This window comes from Schistocerca americana, chromosome X (assembly GCF_021461395.2).
Source record: "Schistocerca americana isolate TAMUIC-IGC-003095 chromosome X, iqSchAmer2.1, whole genome shotgun sequence".
Classification (NCBI taxonomy): domain Eukaryota; kingdom Metazoa; phylum Arthropoda; class Insecta; order Orthoptera; family Acrididae; genus Schistocerca; species Schistocerca americana.
Window position 1 is genome coordinate 98562739 of NC_060130.1, and position 6000 is coordinate 98568738.

The following is a 6000-nucleotide window of genomic DNA, read 5'->3' on the forward strand; positions in this document are numbered from 1 at the left end:
TCAAAACTACAGGCTCCTCAACATATACACATATTGCGCGTGAATGGGCTCGAATGCTGGCCCGGCACTAAAGTTTTCATTATGTATTATCAAGCTCTAGCATGAGAACACCTATCTGCTGGTGGATAATAATTTTGATTTTTAATGTATTTCCATTCATTGTCATCGCTAACGATATCTGACGTTTCTGACTACCAGTGAGACACAGAACTACACTCCTGGAAATGGAAAAAAGAACACATTGACACCGGTGTGTCAGACCCACCATACTTGCTCCGGACACTGCGAGAGGGCTGTACAAGCAATGATCACACGCACGGCACAGCGGACACACCAGGAACCGCGGTGTTGGCCGTCGAATGGCGCTAGCTGCGCAGCATTTGTGCACCGCCGCCGTCAGTGTCAGCCAGTTTGCCATGGCATACGGAGCTCCATCGCAGTCTTTAACACTGGTAGCATGCCACGACAGCATGGACGTGAACCGTATGTGCAGTTGACGGACTTTGAGCGAGGGCGTATAGTGGGCATGCGGGAGGCCGGGTGGACGTACCGCCGAATTGCTCAACACGTGGGGCGTGAGGTCTCCACAGTACATCGATGTTGTCGCCAGTGGTCGGCGGAAGGTGCACGTGCCCGTCGACCTGGGACCGGACCGCAGCGACGCACGGATGCACGCCAAGACCGTAGGATCCTACGCAGTGCCGTAGGGGACCGCACCGCCACTTCCCAGCAAATTAGGGACACTGTTGCTCCTGGGGTATCGGCGAGGACCATTCGCAACCGTCTCCATGAAGCTGGGCTACGGTCCCGCACACCGTTAGGCCGTCTTCCGCTCACGCTCCAACATCGTGCAGCCCGCCTCCAGTGGTGTCGCGACAGGCGTGAATGGAGGGACGAATGGAGACGTGTCGTCTTCAGCGATGAGAGTCGCTTCTGCCTTGGTGCCAATGATGGTCGTATGCGTGTTTGGCGCCGTGCAGGTAAGCGCCACAATCAGGACTGCATACGACCGAGGCACACAGGGCCAACACCCGGCATCATGGTGTGGGGAGCGATCTCCTACACTGGCCGTACACCACTGGTGATCGTCGAGGGGACACTGAATAGTGCACGGTACATCCAAACCGTCATCGAACCCATCGTTCTACCATTCCTAGACCGGCAAGGGAACTTGCTGTTCCAACAGGACAATGCACGTCCGCATATATCCCGTGCCACCCAACGTGCTCTAGAAGGTGTAAGTCAACTACCCTGGCCAGCAAGATCTCCGGATCTGTCCCCCATTGAGCATGTTTGGGACTGGATGAAGCGTCGTCTCACGCGGTCTGCACGTCCAGCACGAACGCTGGTCCAACTGAGGCGCCAGGTGGAAATGGCATGGCAAGCCGTTCCACAGGACTACATCCAGCATCTCTACGATCGTCTCCATGGGAGAATAGCAGCCTGCATTGCTGCGAATTGTGGATATACACTGTACTAGTGCCGACATTGTGCATGCTCTGTTGCCTGTGTCTATGTGCCTGTTGTTCTGTCAGTGTGATCATGTGATGTATCTGACCCCAGGAATGTGTCAATAAAGTTTCCCCTTCCTGGGACAATGAATTCACGGTGTTCTTATTTCAATTTCCAGGAGTGTATTTGCGAGATCACTGTAAGTTCAAGGATGTTATTCCGAGCTGCTGGTGGAGAAAAGTTCGGTAACTGACGTCTCTTTCTGTGTAGTCAACAACGATATGTGTGGGGTTCGGCCGGCCGCGGTGGTCTAGCGGTTCTAGGCGCTCAGTCAGGAACCGCGCGACTGCTACGGTCGCAGGTTCGAATCCTGCTTCGGGCATGCATGTGTGTGATGCCCTTAGATTAGTTAGGTTTAAGTAGTTCTACGTTCTAGGGGACTTATGACCACAGATGTTGAGTCCCATAGTGCTCAGAGCCATTTGAACCATTACTTTGTGGGGTTCGATTCCCAGTCAGCACTGAACTCTTTTTCATATTATTTCTAGTTCAAACATGCTCACATGTCGCTGCTGGTGTAACAGACCCATATTTAACGTTCGTTTCGTCTAGAGGTTAACAGCGATAGGTGCCGGGTTGGAGTCGTCTCGTCACTTCAGTTAAAACTTCTACTGCCGAGAAAATCCGATATGTCACAGTTGACTGTGCTTCGATATCAATGCGATTAGGTTCTGGGTTCGAATCCCTGTCCAACACAAAGCTTTACCTCACGGCATTTCAAGTAACTTACTTGTGAAGAATCAATATTTAACATCTCTCGTAGTTCGTTAACAAGGACAATATATGCTTTGTAGTAATTCCCGGCCGTTAAAAATGTTTACGTTATGTAATTTAAAGTTGATATTTGCTAACTGATACTGTCTAAAATCGAGGTATATCACTCTCTGCATGCCTAGTCAGGAATGACTGTTAGTTTCCGTCAGTTACGAAATCTTTGCTTAGTCTGCATGACGTGGGTTTGAATCCATATGCAGAACGAGACGGTTCGTCGTGTCATTTGAAGTTCATACACGTTCTCAACTAGCTGCTCGTGAATAACGTAAATTTTAATATCATTTTGTGTTAAATAATAAGTACTGTATGTTTCTTTGATGAGGAAATCATGAGTACGACGAACTTACTGCGTGCATTACCTATCTGGCGTAATAATGAGAGTGGTAACATTTCAGGTATGTCATTTATTGTAATAAATGTGAGCTTACCAGCCTTAACGACAGTCTTATCTGTGATAAGGTGTTCCCTGATATTTGTAGCATCGTGGTATTACTTAACATCTTGAGTTATTGCGATACAGAGCAGTGTTTTCTAGTGGTCAGACGACTGTACCGAGAAGCGATTAGAGGACCTGCTAGACAGCTGCGTTATGCGGGTTGCATGCGAATCAGGCGAAATGCAATTCAGGTCGTTCGGATACTTTTGAGCACGACAAACAAGTGTCATAAATGTCAGAAAAAATTGGACGATTTATTCAGCAGAAAAAGATACACAAATTGAGCAAGTCAATAACGCGTTGGTCCACCTCCGGTTCTTACGCAAGCAGTTATTCGGCTTGGCATTGTTTAGCAGAGTTGTTGGATGTCCTCGTGAGGGATATTGCGTGACATTACATCCAACTAACGCGTTAGGTCGTCAAAATCCCGAGCTGGTTGGGTGACCCTGTCTACAATGCTCCAAACAGTCTCAATTGGGGAGAAATGCGGCACCTTGTTGACCAAAGGACAAGACTAAGGACTCTCACTGATATGATGAAGTGCCCAGCAGAATATTAAAGTACTGTGCTGCATATGTTAGCCCTGTACTTAGCCATATTTCTAATTTTTCCATTAGGAATGGTCAGTTTCCTGAACGATTAAAGAACTCAGTAGTAAAGCTGCTTTATAAAAAGGGAGAAAGAAATAATTTAGACAATTTTAGACCTATTTCTATGCCATCAGTGTCTGCTAAAGTTACTGAAAAGGCTGTGTATTTAAGGATAATTGCTCATTTTATATCACATAATTTGCTATCAAATGTACAGTTCGGCTTTAGAAGTCGTTTAACAACTGAAAATGCTATATTCTCTTTTCTCTGTGAGGTACTGGATGGGTTAAACAAAAAGTTTCGAACGCTAGGCATATTTTCCGATTTTACTAAGGCGTTTGATTGTGCTGATTACAAAATATTGCTCCATAAGATGGACCATTGCGGAATACGGGGAGTAGCTCACAATTGGTTCACCTCTCACTTCAGCAACAGCCAGCAAAAGGTCATTATTGACAATATTGAGTATGGCTGTGATGTGGGGTATGAGTGTGGTACAGTCAAATGGCGGGTGCCCCAGGGATTATTGTTGGGGCACTCCTGTTCCTCATTTATATAACTGATATGCCCTCTAGTATTACGGGTAACTTTTAAGTATTTCTGTTTGCTGATGACGCTAGCTTAGTAGTAAAGGATATTGTATGCAACACTGGCTCGGTTTCAAATAGAGCAGCTCATGGCATAAGTTCACGGATTGTAGAAAATAAACTAACGCTAAATCAAAGCAAGACTCAGGTTTTACAGTTTCTAACACACAATTCAACAAAACCCGACGTTTTAATTTCACAGAATGGGCGTACGATTAGTGAAACTGAACAGTTCAAATTTCTAAGTGTCCAGATAGATAGCAAACTGTCGTGGAGAGCCCACGTTCAGGATCTTGTTCAAAGACTTAATGCTGCCATTTTTACTGTTCGAACGGTATCTGAAGTAAGTGATCGTTCGACACGAAAATTTGTCTACTTTGCTTATTTTCATTCACTTATGCCGTGTGGTATTATATTGTGGGGTAACTCTTCCCAGTCTAAAAGGATATTTTTGGCTCAGAAACGGACGGTTGGGACAATGAGTGGTGTAAGTTCGCGAACCTCTTCTCGACCCCCGTTCACGAGTCTGGGTATTTTGACACTGGCCTCTCAATACATACGTATATGCCTTACTGTCATTTCTTGTTAAGAATATCAGCTTGTTCCCAAGAATAAGCAGGTTTCACTCAGTTAGCACTCGGCAGATATCCAATCTGCATTTGGATCGCACTTCCTTAACTCTGGTGCAGAAAGGTGTGCAGTATAGTGCTGCATCCATTTTCAATAAGCTACCAACAAGAATTCAAAAATCTTAGCAGTAATCCACGCGCTTTTAAATTGAAACTGAAGAGTTTCCACGTGGGTCACTCCTTCTATTCTGATGAGGAGTTCCTTGAAAAATTAAGCTGATTCTTATGTTATACTGTCGATTGCGTTTACTTAAACTTACGGCTCGACTTTTTTTGGGTTCATAAACATTTTATTTTATCTGTTATTAGTTTAATGTTGTAATTTCATGTGCTGACACTTTCCATGACCTTGGAGATTTGCTCCTCAATTTTGTCCTACGGAACTTGACATGTAAATAAATAAATAAATAAATCGTGTCTGTAGCACAAGGTAGAGTTCGGCAAGCAGTAGAAAGTCTCACCGTCTCACCGTGTGCGGGCGGGCATTACCTTAGTGAAATGTACCCTCGAAGTTGCATGCCACGAAGGGCAACAAAACGGGGCGTACAGTATAGTCGACGTACCGCTGTCCTGTAAGGATGACAACCAAAGGAGTCCTAGAAATGGCACACTAGACCGTCGCTTCTGGCGGGCGACAGTCCCCGCTGTCTGGGGCGTCTCCATACGTGTCATTGACTGGAGTAGAATTATCTTCAGTGATGAACTGAGCCCCGATGACGTGTCTGGAGACGCTCCAGACAGCGCTGGTATACCTACCGGAATGTCGCCCGTTATACGGCGCGGCAACGAGGAATCGTGGTCTCAGGTTCCATTCCTTTTCGTAGCAGGACCTTTTTGGTCGTCATCCGCGGCATCCTTACAACACGGCGGTACGTCGACGATTTTCCACGTCCCGTTTTGTTGCCCTTCACGGCAAGCCATCGTGGGCTTACGTTTCAGCAAGATAATGTCCGCCCATACACGGTGAGTGTTTCTACTGCTTGTCTTCGTGCTTGCCAAACCCTACCTCGGCCAACAAGGTCGCCCCATTTCCCCCCAATTGAGAACGGATGTAGCATTATGAACAGGGCCTTCCAACCAGTTCGGGATTTTGACGATCTAATTCGCCAATTGGACAGAATTTCGCGCGACATTCCTCAGGATATCCGACAACTCTATTAATCGGTGCCAAACCGAATAACTGTTTGCTCAATTTGTGAAGCTCTTTCTCTCGAATAAATTATCTAGTTTTTCAGAAATTGTATAATTTGTTTGCATGTACATAGACATCACATCTATCTATCTCCATTACCATTCGGTTAATTCCTTCGTGGTGCGTCGTTTTTCTTGTCTTACTGTACACCGGGTGATCAAAAAGTCAGTATAAATTTGAAATCTTAATAAACCACGGAATAATGTAGAGAGAGAGGTAAAATTTGACACACATGCTTGGAATGACATGGGGTTTTATTAGAACAAAAAAAAAAAAAGAA